Source organism: Phoca vitulina, unplaced genomic scaffold, assembly GCF_004348235.1.
Source record: "Phoca vitulina isolate PV1807 unplaced genomic scaffold, GSC_HSeal_1.0 scaffold35, whole genome shotgun sequence".
In the NCBI taxonomy this organism is placed as follows: domain Eukaryota; kingdom Metazoa; phylum Chordata; class Mammalia; order Carnivora; family Phocidae; genus Phoca; species Phoca vitulina.
Window position 1 is genome coordinate 15709447 of NW_022589738.1, and position 24501 is coordinate 15733947.

Consider the following 24501-nt stretch of genomic DNA (forward strand, 5'->3'; position numbering starts at 1 on the left):
AATGTTTTATTTATTTATTCATGAGAGTCAGAGAGACAGAGAGACAGAGAGGCAGAGGCAGAGAGAGAAGCAGGCTCCCCGCCTAGCAGGGAGCCCGATGCGGGACTCGATCCCAGGACCCTGGGATCATGACCTGAGCCGAAGGCAGACGCTTAACCATCTGAGCCACCCAGGTGCCCAAAACTACCTTTCTTTTTAATTAAAAGGAAACCTAGAGAAGTTAATTGACCATTCATTCACTCAGTGAGTATTTATGGAGTGGGTATAGAAGAAACTGTACTAAATCATCAATCATCAATCCACATGGCAGCTTTTTTTGAAGAACAACACTGTCGACATTAGGAGGATGTTACTGGGAAGCCTCTACGACATAGTCTGCCCTTCATATGCAGTGGCCCATTTTAAAGTTCGGTATTGTTACAGGCAGCAGTAAATACAGGCATCTGGGACTCTTGGCGGTGGGGAATGGGGACTCTCAGGTGAAGTGGGAAGTCATTACTCTGAAACATTGTAAATTTAGAAGGAGCCATTGACAAACTATTTTGCTACTGTGTGTGCTCGTAAGACGAGGTATCATTAGGAAAAGCCACATAAAGCTGTTGCAGCTGTGTTATATAAAAAGTGGGGACAATTTAATAGAAAATGTCATCCTTTGCAGAATGCTGATTGCCTATTTTTTTTCCATAAAGCCTTCTCATCAGAGGGACTCCAGCAGCTTGAGAAGGCATCCTGTCACTGATGTTCCCAGACGTCCCCGAGTACAAAACTCTCCATGTGCTGTTTGGCATCTAAAACATTCTGCTTTCTTTTCCCTTTTCTTTTTTTTTTTCCTCCTTTGTACTCCACTATGGACTTTGGAATATTGTCTTCTAGTGAGGATGGAACAAGGACTGACTTTTTGACACTGGAATTTCAGTGTAAACAAAGAAGCAAACAAAAAAAATCGGCTGAAGCCACGAGGTGCTATTTTTCTATATTCTGGTTCAGGAAATCCTAAAGCTGTAACATGCGATAATTCTATAATGTTAAGGATTTCTCCTTAACAGATGGCAGTCATTACAAGTTACTGTAGGGCATAACTCTTCAGAGGCTAAGATAAAAATTTGTGTCCACACAAAACAGAAAAGAGATTTGATGGAGAAGAGGCAGGGTCAAGTGCTTTTTTAATCACGTTAGAATTCTCCGACTTGAAAGTTCTATTTTCTCATAATTAGTTTCAGAAAGGTGACTTGGTCGTAAATTTTACATCATAAAAATCACTGGGCTTCAGAAATTTAATAGTTACATGTCTTCACTGAGTTCAAAATAATCCCATAATTCTTGTCAAATGTTCTACATTCAATAATTCAGAATTTGTTGTCACTAAGAGGATAAAGGTTTATGCTATTTGGGTGTAAGAAATGTTGCAAAGTAAATATATCATACACTACCACAGCCCAAAATAATTGTCAGTGCCATGCACACAGTGGGGATTCACTTGTTCATCAATTCATTCATCCCACAAATACGTAACGAGCATCTCCTTTCCCGGGCATTGGTCTGGGTGCCGAAGATGCAACTGTGAACAAAAGAGACAAAAATCTCTTTTCTTATGGAGCTTATCACCACTTGAAACACACACAGACACACAGACACACACACACACATATCTGTGTTAAATTAAAGAGTGACATACCTTAGTGGTTCTACAGTTTGGTAGTCAGATTTTGTGCCTTCTCAGATTACTGGTATTTACACCAGAGGATGGCAGAATATGCCACCCCAAAATAACCTTCTTTGCCATAGAGATTATTTTGAGCTGATTATTTTGAGAAACAGGAGACACAGGAGAAGCTCTGAAAAGAGTAAAAGTTACTCTTTTGTATGGGACATTTACATGTATAAAGGAAATCTCCATTTCTATTTTTTTTTAAGATTTTATTTATTTGAGAGAGAGAGAAAGCGCAGGAGCAGGGGGAGGGGCAGAGGGAGAAGGAGAGAGAAATCCAAGCAGACTCTGTGTTGAGCACAGAGCCCTATGTGGGGCTTGATCCCATGACTCTGAGATCACCTGAGCTGAAATCAAGAGTCAGACTCTTAACAGACTGAGCCACCCATGCACCCCTGGAAATCTCCATTTCTAAAGGTGTCTCCTTCACACTACCAGGAAGGGAAGGATGACCGCAAATCACAAGAGACTCTTATCAATGGAGAAGGCACTGAATTAAATCTGCATAACAAACCTTATTTGGTTTACCTTACTTTTCTAGGTCACCTGCTCATAAATGGCCTCCCCCTTGCCCTTCTTTCTTTTGTTTTTAGCTGAAGATAGTATTTAAGCCTGAATTCTAAGCCACCTCTGAGAATTACTCATTTTCCCCTGGTTATTGAGACAGGGAAACTGAAGGGACCCCATGAAAAATGCTGTTTTGTCCTTTGCTCCTTTTCCTGCTTCTCTTCTTGCTAGGACCTGCACCTCTGCCTTACACATGTCTTAATGTATGTCCACCTTGTAAAGGTCAAGGATTTAATGGTTTCTTTGGAGCGTTCCAGCACCATAGATAACATCTAAGGAGTGACCAGACCAGGTCATCATGTACATTTTCTGAGACCACGGACTCCAGGCACCTTGATGCCAAGACCCCTTGCTCCAGGCCATAAGTGACTTATGGAGGACTCCTGAGCACTCATTCGTTTCAGGATGCCTGAGAGGACACATCCACCAGGCCACCATCCTAAATAAAAACTCCAGACCCCAAGCAAAGATGAGACTCATTCTGCTTTTCCATTCTGAGTCTCCCAGACACTACATCTGTATCTACTCTCTCCATATCTTCAATAAATTCTACCCCCACTTCCTGCTGGCTTGGGTTTGATGTCCATCCTGTGCAAAGCCAAGGACACTCTTGGCTGGTCCTGCAGGACTCCTCTGGGTCCTCAGACCTGGCCTGCTTATATCAGTATCTTCCATGTATACAGGAGATATACATGCTAAACTTTTGTTTTTCTCTTATTAAGCTGACTTCTGTTACAGAAGCTTCAGCCAAGACAAGTGTTACACACTTAAGTGATCATGTACACAGGATGACCTACATCCCATCACCTCTGCCACTGTGGATTGGTTAAAAGCAAGCCACAGGCCCTCTTTGTAATCCTTTCCCATTGAGTATATGGAGAAGATACGTGGCTTGTTTTTGATGGGAACCCAGTCTTACCTAACACGTTGATTACAGCTTTGTGAGACATGAACCAGAGGACCCATCTAAGCTTTGCCTGGACTTGTGGCCCACAGGAACTGGGGGATAATAAACATTGTAGTATTTTTTTAATATGGCAGAGAAAATTAACACAAAACAGAGTTGTGATCTTGCTTTTAGATCACAGAGATAACTATCACTCATCAAACTAAAATACTTCAAAGTCATTTTTTGATAATTAGGTTATATCTTCTGTGAAGGAATATTTTCAAAAGTATTGCCTCATTGGGTCAAATAATTGTTTTGTGTCGATATTTTTGTCACACAAGTCCTAGTGGCCTACACTAATCTGATGGAATGAGCCAACCACATAGGACCGGCCTTGTCTTTACGGAATGAACCAATTTATAAACAAACCCATGAAGGTCCCATTTCTGCTCCTCACTCAATGAGCCAAGACAATGGGCCCATCACAATAGCTTAAGTATAACTGTGCTTAATGTGTATTTATCAATTTATCAAGAGCTTTTACTAACTTCATCTCTCTTAGTTCTAAGTCAGTGAGAGAAGTATGTTCCCCAGGTTTACAACAAGGAACCTGAGGCTGAGGGAAATGACAAACTAAAACCATATCATTAGTAAGTGGCAGAGGTGGGACTCAAGCCACGAAATGTCATCAGAAAGATAATGCATTGCTTGTTTCCCTCTGCCACAGCAAACTGTATAGGAAATTGACTGCTCTGTCCTTGCAGTCTGCCCTGAGCCAACAGAGACTTTCAAAGCAGACTCTGAGCTGAGGCAGCTCCCTGCCACCCCCCTCCTTCACAGGAAGCTTAAGCCAGAACCAATGCTCTCCTTTCAATTAGAAATAACTACAAGCAACATGTGAACCAATGGGAAAGAACAAAAGGGAATATCTCCTCCTTCGAGTTACAAATTTAGCCACAACCAGTCACTATGTTCCAAGTACTGCACTGGGTACTGGGAATAGAAAAATGAGTAAGAACCATTTCCCCCACCCCACCTCCTACACACCACTACTACCACCACTGGGGGCTTTTAGTCTGGGAGACAGAGACTTACATTATTTCAATTTGATGTGTTGAGTCTTAAGAGTGGGCACTAATTGCAAGGGTACTATGAGACCACAGTGGACCAATGAATCTACCCATGGCTTTCAAGGAAGTCTTCTGACAGGAGAAGGAACCTTAGTGGAGGTCTACAAAGGTAATTAAAATTCCAGTGAAATGTTCCAGGCAAACGAAGGCAGTAGGCAAATTACAGAAGCAGAAAGCATCTTGAAGTGTACAGGAACACTCAGCAGTTGAGTGTTAATTATAAATGAAGCATAAGACATGAAGTTGTTGGAGAGTTAGCTATAAAAATCATAGCCTAAATTGCGTACATGCCCGCCATATGCCAAGCTCTGTGGCAAGAATCATACTTACAGACAGCAATTGAATTCTAACAACAACCGAGGTAAGCGCCACTATTATGTCCATTTTTCAGATGAGAAAACCGAGGCTTGGAAAGGTTGAGTAACTCACCCACGTTCCCACAGCTAATAACTGGCAGAGTGGGCATTTTAACCTATGTGATTCCAAACTCTTAGCCAAATCCCACACTGCTTTTCTAAGTAAGAGACAGGTCTGAAGAACACTGTACTTCTTCTTAGCCCATAGCAAAGGTCATAAAACTGTTTTTATTTTTTTTTAAGATTTATTTACCTTAAAAGAGCTGGGAGCTGGCAGAAGGAGAGAGAGAATCCTGAAGCAGACTCCCTGCTGAGTGCAGAGCCTGACGCAGGGCTCAATCCCAGGACCCAGGAGATCATGACCTGAGCAGAAACCAAGAGTCGTCCGCTTAACCGACTGAGCCACCCAGGCACCCCATAAAACTGTTTTTATAGAGGATTGTATCATAAATATTTTAGGCTTTGTGGGCCATATGGCCTGTTGCACTATTCAACTATACTGTTGTAGCAGGAAAGCAGCCATAGACAATACATAAATGAATGAGTATGGCTCTGTTCCAATAAAACTTTATTCACAAAAGCAGGCACTGGAATGGATTTGGCCCATGGGCTGTAGTTTGCCAACTCCTGATGAGTAGGAAACCATTCAAGGGTTATAAGCAAGAAATAGACATGATCAGTTTTGGACAACATGACTCTAATTGTCTGGTTCATGCCAGAGACATCCTCAGGCCATTTCAGTCTAGATGAAATGGCTGTTTCTATAGTGTCAGCAACTGAGACTCAGTCTCCTTATACTTTCACTTCTCATTCATTTTATCCCTTTATTTCAAAAATATTTATCATAGTGAGACCTCAATATATTAATAATAAATATTATTATTATTAATAATAGGTCTCACTATGATTCAGGCACTGTTTAGGCATTAGGGATATAAGAACAAATAAAAATAAAGTTGCTTTTCTCATGATGCTTACATTCTGGTGGCAGGAAGACATACATGCACACACACACACACACAAATAGGAACAATATGGTAAGTTATGATGAATCCTCTGGAGGAAAAAAAACCAGGGCCAGCCAGCACTGGGCAGGTGGATTTTATATGAAGTAGTTAGGAAAATCACTCTGATAATGGGACATTTGAACAAAGACTTGAAGGAAACAAGAAAATGAGTCAAATGGATATTTGTAGGGAAGAACAAATTTAAAACCCAGTAGTGGGAATATACCTAGACCATTTGAGAAACAGCAAGGACATTGATATGGCTGGCATTGAGTGAAGATGAGTGGGGTGTAATATAAGAAGAGGTCAGACAGGGACCAAGGGTCAGATCAGAATAAGAAGGGCAGAAGAGGGATAGTTAGTTTATTTATTCTTAAAGATTTTATTTATTTATTTATTCATTTATTTATTTATTTAGAGAGCATGAGCAGGGGTGGGGGAGGGCAGAGGGAGATGAGAGAAAGAATCTCAAGCAGACTGAGCTTGAGACTGCAGCTGAGTGCAGAGCTTGACATAGGGCTTGATCTCATGACCCCAAGATTATGACCTGAACCAAATCAAGAGTTGGACACTTAACCAACTGAGCCAACCAGGTACCCCAGGGTCTAATTTAAAGTGTGACTTTCAGTGGTGGCCTAATTGGGCAAGGTTTTAACATAATATCTTAGTATTTAATGGTAGACAAATGATCTCAGAGCAAGCCTTGGCAAGTACACTGTTGTTTGGTAAATGAATTGCTTCCTAGGAGAGTAAAGTAAACTTCCCTTACAGGAATGTCCTGAAGCAAAGAGGGAAGCTATTTATTGTTTTATACTCTTACATTTCCTGGGTGAGATTATCCTGGAAAAATAAGTCATGTTGACACAGGTGATCTTAATTCTTAGTCCCATTTGCTGTGTGATGTTGATGTAGGTGGACACATGTCTCACATGCTTAAAAACACTGCACCAGGGCGCCTAGGTGGCTCAGTCGGTTAAGTGTCCAACTCCTGATTTCAGCTCAGGTCGTGATCTCATGGCTCATGAGATCGAGCCCCAGGTCAGGCTCCGCCCTCAGCACCGAGTCTTCTTGAGATTCTCTCTCTCCCTCTGCCCCTTCCCCCACTTGTGTGCGCTCTCTCTCCCTCCATATCTCCCTAAAATAAACAAATAAATCTTTTAAAAAAATATATCTCATGTAACCCTCACCTTCAGTAAGGAATGAGGTAGGAATTATTGTTGTCCCCACTTCTCAGATGAAGAAGTTAAGGCACTGAGCTTTTAGGTACCTCATCTTGGTCACATAGCTACCAAAAACCTCAAACAGGCCTGACCAGGTTCAGTGCTGTGCCTTTCAACCGTTAGGGTTGGTGCGTCCTGACTCTAGACATGAGGTCTAGATAAAATCATCAGAAATGGAGGCTCTTCCCACAGACAGTCAGCAAGTTCAAATACACCACTGCACTGCTGCATTTTAGCCTCCAAAAGCATCAGTTACTACAGGACCAGAGAAGCAGTCTGCACCCTGCATTTCAAGTATAGTTGGAAGGCGATTTCGCCAAGGGTTTTTTTTTTTTAAAGATTTTATTTATTTATTTGAGAGAGAGAGTGTGTGTCTGAGAGCTAGAGCACAAGTGGGGGGGAGGGGGGCAGAGGGAGAAGCAGACTCCCCACTGACCAGGGAACAGGAAGCAGGGCTCGATCCCAGGATCAGGAGCTGAGCCAAGGGCAGACGCTTAACCAACTGAGCCACCCAGCGGTCCCTCACCAAGGGTTTTTAAATCCAAATCAAGTAAGAGAAAGAAGAGAAAGAAGCTGGGATGAGCCACAAAATTTAATTTAGAAAAAGGGCCCCAAAAGGAGGCCTTTGCAACCTTGTGGAGTTTCCTTGCAGGTGTCTGCAAATGGAGAAGGGGATCTGGAAAGGAGCTCTGTGTGCAATGGAAATGACCCCAGCTCAATGCTTATTCTCATGGGATACATTTCCTCCTGCAGGGCTAGAGAGGCTAAGAAAAATAGCAAGCATTCATTGAGAGCTTACGGCATGCCAGGCACCTTTGGGGCTCTCATTGCTTTACATACATTATCTGATTTGGTCCACACAACACCTCCATGTGACACAAGTGGAGAAATACAACCCTACTTTAGAGAGTCAATGGAGAAACACAACATAATTTAAAGGGAAGTTCACGGAGAGCACAATGGCTGTATTTACACAAAATAAAATTAAGAAAATAAAAATAAATGTCTGTTGCCTATAGATTTCTGTAACTTTGTGTAATTGCTGGAGAAAGGGATTTTGAAATGTACCCAAATTGAACTGTACCTGTTATTTTCCAGTTATTTATTTAAAGGTAATTGTATCACACCCTCCACCCATCAAATGGGATAGCATTTCTATCAGATAAATGGCTAGGGATTTTTAAGATAACAAAACACAAGTGAAAACAACAACAACAACAACAACAACAAAAACCACTTCAAAGTCTCTGAATTCTTTCTGGATAGATGTGTTCTTTACCAAGTAAATGTGTTCTTTATCCAAGTAAATATCAAATACAACTGAAGCACAGAGAAAGAATATGTATCTTCTTATTTTAATGACAGAAATGATCAGGGATACATTACATATGTGTAGAATGATCTCTTTATCTTATATTGAAAAACCGTGAAGAGATATTTCTTCCCATATGAAATCAACCCCCACCATCACCCAAAGAATATGTAAAATGGGAGGAAATTGCATTTCAAACGAAATCAAGAAATAGCCATAATAACAAACTATAACCTGAAAGACTATCAGCCAAATGCAGTGTAATCCTAACCTAAACAGAGGTGAATGCCAGGACAGACCTAAAATTCTGCAGATATTGGGGAGTAATTGGTAATAACTACAAAGGATGTACTATATACCAAGAAATGTTCTAAGTATTAACTAATTTAATCCTAATGGCCCTGTGAGGTAGGTACTTTTATTATCCCCATTTACAAACAATGAAACAGAGGCACAGAGAAAGTAAGTAATTCACTCAAGATCACCGTTGGGGAGCAAAAATTTCTGTCCCCTTCCAGGTCCTTCTAGCCAGACTAAGAATCAAATTGATATGAGACAGATTAACAGGAGAAAATCAAATTAAATAGTGTACATACGGGGAATCCACAAAGACATGGAAACTCCAAAGACAGTCAGGCAAAATGAGGTCTGTAAGTCATCCTGAAGTAAGAAGCGGGTGGGGGCCTGGGACTTCAAAAGGAAGAAGTACAATTCTGAAGAAGAATGAAAAAGAGTATGTTTGGTAAACAAATATTTGGCAGGTCACTCAAAAAATGGGACACAGAGAGGACTTTGATCAAACAGGCCTTGATAGGTTCCTCCCAGTCCACACTACATAACTTCCATCATAACGTAGTTATCTATGGTGAAAGCTCTTTTCCGGGGGCAGGTCCTCTACCTAAATTCTTCCTCGCAACTGAGGGGGAGGTAAAGAGCTTCAAGGGAAGAAAAAATTCTTCTCTAACCTCAAGGTCTTCCAGCTGGTCTAAGAATTCAATTGACATAAAACAGATTAAGAGGAGGAAAAAAAACCAAAGTTTTATTACATGTGCATGGAGGCCCAGTCATAGAATGGAGACCTAAAGAAATGACCAAGGCAGGCAGTTTTTATACTTTTTAGACAAAGAGATAATCAATCTGCAAGGAAGTGGCGGACAAAAAAAAAAAAAAAAGAAAACTGAACTTTGGGAGCTTCAATGAGTGATGAATTCTAAACAGAATTTGGACTGGGGTAGTAAATTAGTAAAATATTACAAGGGTTGTGTATACAGTTTTCTGGGCTTTAAATTTCCTATCTCTGGTGATAAGGATTTTTCTTTACTTTCTGGTACAGGGAGGGTACCTTTCACATGGGAGGTTTATTTCTTGCTTTCAGAGGGGCAGAGAGGGCCTGAATGTCCTTGCTACACAGGCTGTCTCTTAAGTAACTTTTATTTAAAATAATCAATATGCCAAAGTGGCACATTTTGAGGCAGCCTGCCCTTGGCCCCTACAGAGCTTTTCCTGGATCTGCTGGGTTGTGATTGCTTTTTAACTCAAAATAATCTTCATGCCAAAGTGGCCCATCTTGGGGCAGCCTGGCCTTGGCCCCTAATTATCACACAGCTACTAATTATCAGAATTACAGTGTGAACTCTGGAATCTGAGTAGAGCACAAAGCTTTTCAAAAATAAGTAGCACAAGAATCCCCTGTTTAACAGAGCAAGTTTAGTGCAGGGCTGGGCTGAGGTAGGGGATAATGGAGGGCAGTTTGAAGAAAGGAAGGCAAGGGCCAGGGGCCCCCGTCTTAAGAGGAAACTGCCCTTAAAAGGAAAAGGACCCCATCCTGTTATTCTATACCACCCTGGAAGGAGCCCTTCACCCTCTCCCATGTAAACAACTACTTGATAGGTAGATGAGCACATGGACAAAAAGCTGATTGGATGACAGGCACAAGGAGGGTTAGTCAAATTAAAACACCCCACCGACAATCTCATAAAAACTCCTAGATTTAAACATCAAAATGGCAACCTTCTCAGGTCCCCTCCCTCTTTGGGAGCTTCGTACTATCACTCAATAAACTTTGCTTTGCTGCCCACCACTCTTCATCTGGTCTACCTCTTCATTCTTCGGAGCGGTGTGACCAAGAACCGTGGGCACTGAAGGAAAAGAAATCCTGCAACATATAGACTCCTTAGAGCTACTGTCTGACATAGAGTGGCAGGGCAGGCAGCCCTGATCAAACCATCTTCTAGAAACAAGCAGTCAGTGTGGCAGCAAGGTGGGGGGAGGGGGGAGGAGGAAATGTAGCAGTGGAAAAGTTTTTTTCATTCTTCCCTTCAAGGTTCTTTGGCTGGTCTATTAATTAAATTAATATAAGACAGACATACAGGGGCACCTGGGTGGCTCAGCCGTTGAGCCTCTGCCTTCGGCTCAGGTCATGATCCCAGGGTCTTGGGATCGAGCCCCGCATCGGGTCCCTGCTCGGCGGGAAGCCTGCTTCTCCCTCTCCCACTCCCCCTGCTTGTGTTCCCTCTCTCGCTGTGTCTCTCTCTGTCAAATAAACAAATAAAATCTTAAAAAAAAACCAGACAGACATACAGGGAAAAAATGAACAGAAGTTTAGTAATACGTATGCCTCCTGTACGCATGGGAGAGACCCAGGAAAATGGAGTAACTCCCTGAAATGGCCCTAAATACCATCTTCAGCGAAAGACAAAAGAAGATGTTGGGGGTGGGGTATACCTTATGAGAGGTTACCAGGCAAAGCACAGTAACAAGGGTACGGTTGTCATGAAGATTTAGGTCTTTGCCTTCCCCATTGCTAAGAGTTCCTCGAGGTTTAGCCACCCTTCTTTTGCTAGTCCAGCAAGGGAGATACACTTACAAATGGAGATTTCTCTTATACATACAAATGTTTCTTACAAAAGGGTAATTTCTCACTTTTCAGAATTTCACCTGTGTCTGCAGTTTCTTAAAAATAACGAGCTTCAAAAAATCAATATGCCAAAGAGGCATATTTCAGGATGGTATATTTCACTCTCCTTCAGGAGGCAACCAACTTGTAGCTCATCGTTAGCAGGAGAAGACCAAATGCCAAGTCACGCTCAAGAGACCTGTGGCACAGGGGGCTTTACTGCAAGACCACCGGGCCAATCTTGTTAGCCTGAGCCACACAATCCACGAAAACCCGTTCTGACATTCTGGATTTAAATCCAAGCAGGCTGAAGCCTCATGTGTCCTTCACACACAGTTCTTCAGCCAACAGTCCATAACACAAGTCCCGCATCACATTTTGAAGATAGTTTTATGTCATTGGGCCCCAGATAGATTATTCACAGCACAGGTTGGTCACTGGAAAATAAGCTAGTGGGGGGTAATGGAGGGAACGATCCCTCACTCCACTAGCCAAAATAAACTCCAAAGACATGAAATGTTTAAACATAATGAAATATTTAAAACCCAAGAAGAGGGGACCCTTCCACTCAGACAGAAGAGCACGTGACTCTTATCTCAGCATAGTGAGCTTGAGCCCCACATTGGGTGTAGAGATTACTTATTTAAATAAATAAAGTTTAAAAAAAATAAAAATAAACAAAACCCAAGAAGAAAGCAGAAGGGATTTTAAACAACGCATTTAGGGTGTTGATCAAAAAAGTTTGAAGACCACTGCTATATCCATTAAAAAAAAGAGCATATAATCCCTGCTAATGGATCTGTATCTTTAGGGTACACAGTATACATTATATATATAAAATATTATATATATGAGATATGGATTTATGCCTACTATTGGAGATAGTGGTTCACCATACCATAAAATGTATTTCTATATACATCCACATAGAGATATAAATTTAATCCTTACAACTCCATGAGGCACACGTTCAGAAATCAGCCTTATCTTTAGAAAGCCAATGTGTAATAATAATGGTAAACTATAAACAGTGGTTCACTTCATATTTTATAATATGTGCATGAACTCTGTAATGTCTGTTAATCAGGCTCCTCCGAACTGTCTTTTCAACTAGGTCCTGACTTTTGGGCCTCCATGTTCATCTTTGCACTGTCTACTTCTAGCAAGGGTCCTGTTAAGCCAGTTTAGCCAGAATCACCAGCCCTTGATACCTAATCACTTTCAAGTTCTAACCACATTCTTCATCCTCCACCATCCCTTAGGTGATGTCCAATCAACCTGGCCTGCCTTCAGGAAAAATTCTGTTGGGTCACTTTAGCCAGAAAATCCACCCCCCTTACCTCTGATGTTTCCTTTCACTAATTTTTCCATCAATGGACCCCCACTCTGCTCCTTGGCTAAAAATTCCCATTTTTCATTTATGTATTTGGAGTTGAGTCCTATCTCTCTCCCCCACTGCAAAACCCCTTTGCAGTGGTTCCTACACCAATCATGGTGGTTCTGAATAAAGTCTGCCTTCCTGTTCTTTCACAAGTGCTGTGACTAACTTTTTTTTAACCAATCTTAAGGTGAGGTAAACCCCTATTTACAAATGTAGGCATAAATCCATGTTTTGAATCAGTGGATAGCACTGATGCTAGACACTTGGTAACATGGTCTCAGTAAGGGGGAGGATACCCTAACTTTCCCTTGTGTTGCTGAGTTACTCTCTCTAGTCTTAAAGTCCTGGGTGTGGGTGCACAACCTCATGATGGAATCTGGGTTATGGGTTTATGCCTGGCTACCTTGGGGCAGAGACAAAAAGAATATTTCATGTTCCCTGATGGGAGGCGAAGCTCTGCGTGAAATATGGGATTCCCAATGAAGGGGAAGTAGAATATAACACCCCAAAATATGCCTCTTTGGCATTAGGATTATCTTGAACCGGTTATTTTTAAGAAACAACAGACACAGGAGAAGCTCTGAAAACTGACTAGAAGTGATCCTTTTGTAAAGGGAACTCCCTTTGTAAGGGTGTCTTTTTCTCTGTACCAAGAAAAGGGAGAGGATTCTAAATCTCTAGAAACTCTTTCCAATGGAAAAGGCAACAATTTAAATCTGCGTAACAATCTTACCCTTGTTTAGTGTGCTCTGCTTGATAACCTTCCATAACTGACCCCCAACACACACACACACACACACACACCACACACATCTTCTTTCTCTTTAGCTGGAGATAGTATAGAAGGTGGTGGCTTGAGCCATTTCAGGGAGTTATGCAGTTCCTGGGTCTCTCCCATGTATATAGGAAGGATACACGCTATTAAACTTACGTTTTTCTCCTGTGAATTTTTTATTAGCAGGGTACAGAGTCTCAGCCAAGAGCCCAGAAAGATAGGAGAAAAATTCGTTCTCTTCCCCTTATACCAAAATAGGAAAAGGTTGAATATTGGACAGGTGTGACAAGGAAAACTGTCCATGAGAGCATGTCTTAGCAATCCATAGTGGCTGAGAACATGGGCACGAGGGTCAACAGACTGAGATCCAATACTGGATCCAAACTCTGCCAACCCTGTAACCTGACTTCTCTCTCATTTTCTTTTCAGTTGAAATATAACTGATATACAACGTTACATTAGTTTCGGTGTACAACATAATGATGGATATTCGTGTATATTGCAAAATGATGATCACAATAGGACTTCTTTTTTTAATGGGGTTTCACCTGAGAATTAAACCCTAATGCCCCAAAGCAATCACTGGATGCAACACATGAATTTCTCTCCTATGTACCTAGAACGGTGCTAGCTACATGTTCTCTTTGGAAGAAATGAGAAAACACTCACTCAAACCTTTTTCTCTAGGGCTTAATTCTCACACCAAACCCCTTATGAGAGTAGTTGCAGGCTAAATAAATCACTTCTCTTTTCCATGCCTGTTTCTTTCATTTTAGCTTCTGAAGTATAGGCACAAACTGTACCTGTTCATATTGTTTAATGAGAATTTAATGAGCTAAGACATGTAAAGCACTTAAAACAGTGCCAGGCACAATAATATATGTCACTGTTATCAATATCACATTCATATTTGTATTTTCCGCTTCTTCTTGAAATATGGGTCTCAGTAAATAGTTGAGAAATGAACAGGTGTGTGCATGCGTAAAGATAAACAGTAGTACTGTGCAGAATAAATTAGGACAGATGGGAGGCAGAAAAACTGGTTGAAACCTGCTGGAATAATAATATATATATATAAATATATATATATATATATAACTGAAGAGGTTTTGAAACAGGGGGACAGTAGTGAAAATGGAGAGGAGGCAGGTTTCTGACATGTTGCAGAGATGATTCCACAGGACTTGGGATATGACAGGATGTGGGCAGTAGAGATCACTCATAGCTGTTAGCTTGGGTAACTGAATGAATGAATAGTGGCATCATCCAGAGAAAGGAAAAAAATTCCAGGGAAGAATGATGAGCTGAGTTTGGGACATTTGGGTAATTAATCTTATAAGAAATCTTTTTTAAAGATTTATTTATTTATTTATTTATTTATTTGAGAGAGAGCGCGCACAAGTGGGAGGGGCAGGCACAGAAGGAAAGAGAATCTCAAGCAGACTCCACACTGAGCGCAGAGCCCAACGAGGGGCCAGACGATCCCAGGACCCGGAGATCACGAACTGAGCCAAAACCAGGAGTCGGAAGCTCAACTGACTGCGCCACCTAGGTGCCCCTAATCTTATAAGAAATCTTATAATCAGTCTTTTTTTTTTTTAAGATTTTATTTATTTATTTTGACAGAGAGAGAGAGAGAGACAGCGAGAGAGGGAACACAAGCAGGGGGAGTGGGAGAGGGAGAAGCAGGCTTCCTGCTGAGCGGGGAGCCCGATGTGGGGCTTGATCCCAGGACTGTAGATCATGACCTGAGCCGAAGGCAGACGCTTAACGACTGAGCCGCCCAGGCGCCCCTCTTATAACCAGTCTTATAAGACTGGATATTTATTCAAAAAGATCTCCTGTTAAACCCGAAGAATCCTCCAATCAGGACTGCATCCAAAACATTTCGAGAAGAGCACCATACTTGGTGGTTTGGTTGTATGCTGGCAAGTCACAGAAACAATTGTAACGATACTAGGAAGCAGCAGCAGAAGAGTACAGGAATTTATTGCTGTAATAGAGGAGAATACTGTGGAATTAATTGGGAAGAATATAGCAGGGCCTCAGAAAAAGATTATAGTTGGGAAGGAGAGCCAGCAAGTACCCAGGAAAGGCTCTGTGTCTGGGTCTTCTTTCTTGGGCTGGCTTCCTTATTCTGTCCCTGAAGACTGGCCTTTTACTCAGATCATATGCTGGGAAGTGGCCATGCCCCCTGTAGCCGATGCCAGTGTTCCACCCAGACCTCCATCAATCCCCTTTTGTCCTTTTTGTGGATCCCTTAGCTTTGGTATACTTTGCCTTCCAAAAGTTAGCACCTGCGACCCGTTTAGGGGACAAGTGAGGCAGTCCTGGAGTCATTTGCAGGATGTAGCAGAAATGGAAGTGCCTGGAATTTACATTCCTTCACCTCTAGGGTAGCCCCCCCTTTTTTTGAAGTATATATATATTTTAAGATTTTATTTATTTGGCAGAGAGAGAGACAGAGCACAAGCAGGGGGGAGCGGGAAAGGGAGAGGGAGAAGCAGACTCCCCACTGAGCAGGGATCCCAATGTCGAACTCGATCCCAGGACCCTGAGATCATGACCTGAACCGAAGGCAGACGCTTAACTGACTGAGCCACCCAGGCGCCCCTAGGGTAGCCCTTAGACAGTGATAATGTCTGAAGGCATCTGAATGCCCTGCTTCCTTGCCTCTAATCGGGAAAACTCCAAGGTTTACTTTATATTCACAGGTTTTGCTGTGGAATAAGACTGAGTTCCCCTACCCTCTGTGGGACTTTTGGTTTTCCCTTTTCCTACCCTGTTTCCCTTAGTCCCTGACTGATTTTTCCTGTGAACCCTTATCTAATGATTTATTTGCAGATATATCTTCATCTCAGGGTCTGCTTCAGGGGGACCCAATTATTATACATTATATGGTGTCCCCCCAAAAAGATATGTTGGAAATAAGGTCACTGCAGATGTAATTAGTTAAGATGAGGTCATTAGGGTGGACCCTAATCCAATATGACCAGTCTCCATGGAAAAGGGGGACATTTGGACACAGACGGACATGCATAAGGAAGACACAGGGAGAAGATGGCCATGTGACTTGACTGAGGGACCTACCAGCCAAAAAATGCTAAGGAATGCAGCAAACACAAGAAGCTAGAAGAGGCAAAGAAGAATTATCCCCTAGAGCTGCCAAAGAGAACACGGCCTTGATTTCAGGCTTCTGGCTCCAGAATATTAGAGAATAAATTTATGGTGTTTAAAGCTACTCGGTTTGGGATATTTTATAATGGTGGCCCTAGGAAACTAATACACTAATCACGAGTAACTCTGGTCCCAAGTTTTACATCTCAGAATTCTAAGAGATCAGCAGAGATGGACACCAGATTCTCTTAGGTCCTATTCCAAGTACTGATTCTGACTGGAGAATACAGGTCCTTCAACTCTATGCAGGGGGTGGAGTAACACTGTATAAACAACAATGTTGTGATTAAGAGGAAACAGTTCCCACAGCAAAGGGGAGCACCCTTGAGCCCATGGATGGAGAAACATCCCCAAAATAGCCACTGGAAAGAGATTTCTCAGCATGGAATTTTCCTGTCCTTTGTACAGTCCTAAGTATCCAACAAAAACCAGTGAAGGAGTTTGGTTACTTTTTCAGATTCAGAAGATGTTCCAAATTTATAGGGATTTCAAAACATGAGATTTGAAAAAGCCTCCAAGTTGATTAGTGTTGCCATTTTGATTCCCTGATTTGGCTTCTCGATGGCAACAATGCATGCTACGGAATAACATTAATTCAGAACCAACAACAAATCCTGCTGTGCATTGAAACATGAAGTCAATTTATGTCAAATGTTGTTTCATCGAGTTTGAAACATAATAAACAGAAATGGTACCAGTAAATCTATGAATTTATTTAACACCACAGTATTCTGGATTTTAAGCCAACTCTAAAAGGGAGGAGAAAAGAAAGTTAGGGAAAGGCTTTTTTTTTTTTTTCCTTATGACTCAAACTGAAAGCAGAACATTTTGCACACTGGCTCAGACATTGAATTTCATTCCCACCATCTCCGCAGCAGCCAATTTGAACCTGATTCAAAGCTGATTGTTTTCAAGCAGTTACTAGTATACATGTATTTATTAATGGACAGGCACTGAGTCTCATTTCTCTTCTACTTCCTCTACTAATCAAGTTACGAAATGTGATTTTCAGTAACTCTGAACATATGTGCAATGAAATGAAATACAATTTGTTTATTTCAACATCCACCCAACTTTTTTTGTTTTTGAATACCATTTATTTTCTCATTTAGGGCAGAGGAATTTCAAAGAAAGGAACCTGGCTCTTTGAAGTTTCTTCTTGAGTAGAAGTAGTGGTTTCTAATACATTGGCTGTCAACTGTCACCATCAGCTACCCTGCAGTAAAGATTCTGATACAAGTGTTTTATGACGGATGGGTTTTGAGGGTAACCTGGCCAAAGGGAAGAAACAGGGGAGAGGAAGAAAGCAAGCAAACATGGGTCTTAGGCCAGGTCTTGACCTCCACCTGATCCTGAGGAAGTTACACCTCAGACGTTGTGCTGTTTCTAGGGCAATAGCTGGGCTTTCTTTCTTACTCCTGCACCCATCAGTCATTGGATAAAGGTCGCCCAGTGCTCTGGTCTGAATGTTTGTGACCCCCAAAAATTACAGGTTGAAAACCTCATCTCCAAGGTGGTGGTATCCGGAAGTTGGGGGAAATGGTGATTAGCTCATGAGGGTAGAGCCCTCATGAATGGGATTAGTGCCCTGACAGAAGAGACCCCACAGAGCTCCCTGGCCCCTTCCACCATGGAAAAACACAAGAAGTCCACAACCCAGAAGAGGGCCATCACTTAATCATGCTAACATGCTAATGCTCAGACTTCTAGTCTCCAGAACTGTGACAAATACATTTCCGTTGTTTATCAGCCACCCAGTCTGTGGTGTTTTGCTATTTTTTTATAGCAGCCCGAACAGACAGAAATGGGTTGGGAGCGGGTGGAGGGCATGTGGACTCCCTGGCAATTCCAACTTTCTGCTGTTGTGACAAGAGCAGACCCAGTAGCCCAAGGGTAGGCCTCCAAAGATGGCACACAGGATCGAAAGAACAGTGCTTAGAAATTTGAAAAGGAACGGGGTGCCTGGGTGGCTCAGTCGTTAAGCGTCTGCCTTCAGCTCAGGTCATGATCCCAGGGTCCTGGGATCGAGTCCCGCATCGGGCTCCCTGCTCGGCGGGAAGCCTGCTTCTCCCTCTCCCTCTGCCTGCCGCTCTGCCTACTTGTGCTCTCTCTCTGTCAAATAAATAAATAAAATCTTTAAAAAAAAAAAAAAAGAAATTTGAAAAGGAAAACACACACACGAAAACAAAAAAATTGGAGGTGACGGAAATGTGTAGATTCTTGATTGTGGTGATGGTATCACAGGTGTATGCTTATGTCCAAACTCACCAAAATGTGTCCATTAAATATGTGCATGTTTTATATATCAATTATGCCTCAATAGAGCTAAAAAAAAAGTTCAAAGAAAGGGATCATTAGTATACTTGATGATCTCATTTAAACTGGTCTCATTAGGATAGAAAGCACAGCTTTTGGTTCAGCTTCTCCACAAGCTTAGATGGCCTACTTTAGCCTTCTGTATTACAGCCCCCAAGCCTAACCCAGATTCCGGGGTCACAGTATGTCAGCTTGGACATGAGTGTCCTTGGTCCCCACTAATCTCACAAGATGGATCTAACACAGACTCATGTTTTTGCCTTCTCTTTTTTTTTCCTTTCTCCAAATTTTTATTTAAATTCCAGTTAGTTAACATACAGTGGAATATTAGTTTCAGGTATAGAATTTGATGGGTCATCAATTACATACAACACCCAGTGCTCATCACAAGTGCCCTCCATAATCTCCATCACCTATTTAACCCATCCCCCCCAACCCCACCCCTGCCGCCCACCTCCCATCCAGTTAACCCTATTTGTTTTCTATAGTTAAGAGTCTGTTTCCTGATTTGCCTCTCTCTTTTTTCCCCCATGTTCATTTGTTTTGTTTCTTAAATTCCACATATGACTGAAATCATACGGTATTTATTTTTCTTTGACTGACTGATTTCCCTTAGCATATTTTTAATACTCTCTAGCTCCATTCAGGTCATTGCAAATGGCAAGATTTCATTCTTTTTGATGGCTGAGTTACTCAGCCATCCATCGGGACATTTGGGGTCTTTCCATAGTTTGGTTATTGTTGATAATGCTGCTATAAACATCAGGGCACATATATCCCTTCAGATCAGTATTTTTGTATCCTTTGGTTAAATACCTAATGGTGCAATTCCTGGATCCTAGGGTAGTTCTATTTTTAACTTTTGGAGAAACCTCCATACTGTTTTCCAGAGTGGCTGCACCAGTTTGTGTTCCCACCAACAGTATCAGAGGGTTCCCCTTTCTCTGCATCCTCACCAACACCTATTGTTGCCTTCCCTAACTTGAAATCTGATTGGCTTGTGACATAGGTTTCATTGAAGGCAAACCGTATTTTTCATAAGACTATAAAACTGAAGTTGCTGAAATCATTATTTTAGACAATATAATATTTTAAACATCAGACAAAATTTTAAGTCTATTTATTAAGCCTTTCACTATGTATTCAGGAATTCCAATTAATAATACCATATTTATACATGTCTCCCTGCCACTGACTCATTCCTGACAAAATCGGAAGAAGAAAGAGGATTCTTTTTCCACAGCAGCCTTCCTATGGGCTGCTACATTTGGGGAGAATAAGCCAGAAGGGGGACAAATACTGTAACTGATCATTGCAGTGTCCAGGTAAAACTGCTATAACTTGGCAACATGAGCCCAGGCTTTGTCTTCAGCTTCTCCTTTCTTTGGAGGATTTCTACATGCTTGGGTCTGTCTGAAATCCTGAGGAAGCAGCTAGAGAAATCTACTTATGTGAGGGGTTAATTTGGCTCCTGGGAAAGACTTTTCATGTGGATGAAGAATCATGAGGGCAGTTTGGTCAAAGACAGTAGCCAGTATCTGAGGGAAAAGAGAAATTCTAAAAAAAAATAAAAATAAAAAAATCAATTACTCTAGTTGTGACTCATTCCTCCAGTCCAGCCCCCAAAAATTCATGCCTAAGCCCCAGCATGAGGAGGCTCTAATAAAAGAATGAATGAAGAGTTAATGTCTAAGGCCATTGGTATGATAAGACATCAACCATGTTAGTTTCAGTACCTTTGCTGGTAATGGCAAATGGCATGGCATTATGGGCTCATTTCTTCCATGCATCCTAGATGCTCTTTCCTTCTGTTTTAACGTAGAATCTGATTATCTAAAGCTATCTCATTCATCCAGGGAGGTCAAATACATGGTGTTCAGAAAATACCCTCCCAGTCACAATCCAAGAACAAGGGCCCTGAGGCAGGGTGACTTCAGAAGGACACCATTAGAGCAGGGCTCAGTGATACTAGAAGTGAGGGCTGGCCATGACCACCTCTGCACTGACTCTGTGGGCACAGCAGTGGCAGGGGAAACAACAGGCTTATTGGTAGGCATTACCACAAGATACCACCTTGGGAAGAAGCAGTGAAGGGAAGAAATGATTACCTAATTTAACTGAAAGAAAAATGATGGGCGATGGAATTAAGGATATATAAAAGCCATACACAGAGTCTAGCCTTTCACCATGTGAGGATGCAACATGGAAACTGTGAACCAGAAAGATAGCCTCAGCGGACACCGAATCAGCTGGTGCCTTGATCTTGGACTCTCCAGCCTCTAGAATTGGAGGAAAACAGAAAAAACAAAAACAACAACAACAACAAAAACAAACAAAAAAACAGATAAAAATCTCTTCAAAAACAGCTACTTAATATAAAAAAAAGAAAAAAGCAAGTTGAAGTACAGAGTCAGAATGAATGTACTGCTCACCTCAAGGACCAGATGCAAGAAATAAAGGCCAAAACCAGCACGGAAAACTGCTGCCTGAAGAGAAACACTGAGCCAAATATTTCTCAGACCCAGAACAAACGTAACAACACAGAGGAACTCTTGTAGGACTGAGACTGAGAAAGTAAGGTTAAAAACCAAAAACGAGAACCGGATTCATATGGAGATTGAAATGTTCCTTAGAAAGGAGTTGCAGAAACTGGCGGAGAAACTAGGGTTCTTTTTTTTTTTTTTAAGATGTTATTTATTTATTTGACAGAGAGACAGAGACAGTGAGAGAGGGGAAGACAAGCAGGGGGAGTGGGAGAGGGAGAAGCAGGCTTCCCGCGGAGCAGGGAGCCTGATGCAGGGCTCGATCCCAGGACCCTGGGATCATGACCTGAGCCGAAGGCAGACGCTTAACGACTGAGCCACCCAGGTGCCCCGAAGCTAGGGTTCTGGAAGGAGAAATTCGATAGGGACACAGAAATGAAACAGAATGAACTAGATGCTCTCAAAGCTGCAAAGTCTTTGACTTAGCACACCTTCAAGACCTTGCAAAGACGCTAGGAGAATACAAACAGGTCACGATTAAAGATCATATAGAACAGGAAAAGACCAGGAAGGAAGTAGAATGGGATGACTTGGAATTGCACAGCATTATAAAGCTCCAGGCATGGTGGCGAGGGGCTGTGGTAAGGGATGAAACTGGTGGCTTCAAAATGCCTAAGCAGGACAAAGATGATATCAAGGATTCAAAAGGAAAAGGAAAAGGCAAATGGAGAGGCGAGAAAAGGTATCTGAGTCATCTGTGTTTTCTTCTGGTATTCTGGAGAGGACAAGGAAAACTTGAAAGCAGAAGAAACACTTTTACCATCACAGATAACTCATCTATGGTTGATTCTTACTTGGATATCCCCCCCGCCCCGACTTTTTTAAGATTTATTTATTTATTTGAGAGAGAGAGAGAGAGTGGTGGGGAGGGGCAGAGAGAGAGGTAGAGTCTTAAGCAGACTCCTCGCTGAGCACAGAGCCCCACTCAGGGTTCAATCTCACAACCTGAGCCAAAACCAAGAGTGGGACTCTTAACTGACTGCACCACCCAGGCGACCCCCACCCCCGCACTTCTTTTTAAGTAAGCTCTATGCCCAGTGTGAGCCTTGAAGATCAAGAGTTGCATGTTCTCCCAGGTGAGGCCTAGTTATTTCACTTTGCCCATTATATTAGTTTTCAAAGCCTGAATTAGAATTATATCATTGATAGGGCTTCTTGATATTTTGAAATAATTTGGCCAAGTAGAAGTATTTCTAGGAACCTTGGGAAGATTCTTCTTTGCTCTTTATCACCAGGAAAAAAAAAAATAGTTCATGGGTTTAGTTACAGTGTTGCATTAAAGCTTCAGGAATTCCTATAATGCCTTTGATTCTGATTTCAGTCAACTCATCTACAGTGAAAAAACTGTTATGAGTAAAATGAGGTATTCAGAAGGAATTACAAAATGATGTTTATTTTTTAAAGATTTATTTATTTATTTATTTATTTATTTGAAAGAGGGCGAGCACAAGCAGGGGGAGCGGCAGCAGAGACAGAGGGAGAAGCAGGCTCCCTGCAGAGCAGGGAGCTCAATGCGGGGCTCGATCTCAGGACCCTGGGATCATGATCTGAGCGGAAGACAGATGTTTAACCGACTGAGCCACCCAGGTGCCCCAAAAGACGATGTTCATAAAGTACCTAGCATAATTGAAGTTTAAGTAAAGGATGGTTCCTAATAAACCAACCCAGAGATTAAAAAATATTTATTAAGCGCCTGTGTAAAAATAACAGGACAACTGAGCTCTATCATTTTTACCACCTGTGTTAAAGATAATACAACTATGCCTGCACCTAAGAACCCCACTGTGGCTCTTCCTTATCGTATTCTTTTTCCTTTCCTCTAGCAGTCACCACGGTCTTAACATTTATGATAATGATTTCCTTAATTTTCTTTATAGTTTTTTAACTTAAGGATACATTCTGATGCAATATAGTTTCTTTTGTCTTGTTTTTGAAACTTTTTATGAATAATCCCATATCATTAGAATTTTTGTGACTGTCTTCTTTAGCTCAACATTATGTTTGTGATAGTTGGATACAGTTGTTTTTCCTTCGTTTTCATTTCTGAATAGTATTTTCTGGATACAACAGAATTTATGTAAATATATTTAAATGTGTGTGAGAGAGAGACTCTTTTTTAATCTATCTGTTCATGTGGTAGATTACATAAATTGATTTTCTTTTTTTTAAGATTTTATTTATTTGAGAGAGGAGGAAGAGCAAGAGAGAGAGAGAGTGTGTGTGTGCACACCAGTGCGGGGAGAGGCAGAGGGAAAAGCAGGCTCCCAACTGAGCAGCTGAGCCCAGTGCAGGGCTTGATCTCAGGACCCTGGGATCATGACCTGAGCTGAACGCAGACGCTTAACCCACTGAGCCACCCAGGTGCCCCATAAATTGATTTTCTAATGTTTTATCATCCTTGTACTCCTGGAATACTGCTAATATAGCAGGATGTATCATCCTTTTAAAATACTGTTGCATTGGGTTTAATATCTTGTTTAGCAAATTTGCATCTATACTCATGAGTGAGATTTACCTTTAATTATCTTTTCTCATATTGTCTTTGAGTGGCTTTGAATATTGTAGGGGAGGAAAAAATAATTTTCCCTCTACCATTCTAACTTCTCAACTGGAAACCCTGTAATGAAAGGCAGATATGCAAGAGGAAAACAAACAGAAGTTTATTAACATGTCTACCTCATGTATACATGGGATAGACCCAGGGAAAAATGAGTAACTCTCAGAGATGCCTTAGAACTCAGACTTAAGGTATTTACCCCAGAGATATAAATGTAGTGATCCGAAGGGGCACCTGCACCCCAATGTTTATAGCAGCAAGGTCCACAATAGCTAAACTATGGAAAAAACCCAGATGTCCATCGACAAATGAATGGATAAAGATGTGGTATACATATACAATAGAATATTACACAGCCATCAAAAAAAAAAAAGAAATCTTGCCATTTGCAATGACATGGATGGAACTAGAGGGTATTATGCTAAGCGAAATAAGTCAATCAGAGAAAGACAATTATCATATGATCTCACTGATATGTGGAATTTAAGAAATAAGGCAGAGGATCACAGGGGAAGAGAGGAAAAAATGAAACAAGATGAAATCAGAGAGGGAGGCAAACCATAACAGACTCTTAATCTTAGGAAACAAAATGAGGGTTGCTGGAGGGGAGGGAGGATGGAGTGACTGGGTGACGAACACTGGGGAGGGTATGTGTTGTGGTGAGCAC

General features: G+C 41.5%; 1 pseudogene; it reads left to right on the plus strand.

Moving 5' to 3' along the window:
• Positions 1-21088: 21088 nt before the first annotated feature.
• Positions 21089-22665, plus strand: LOC116646027 (annotated as a pseudogene).
• Positions 22666-24501: the final 1836 nt, after the last annotated feature.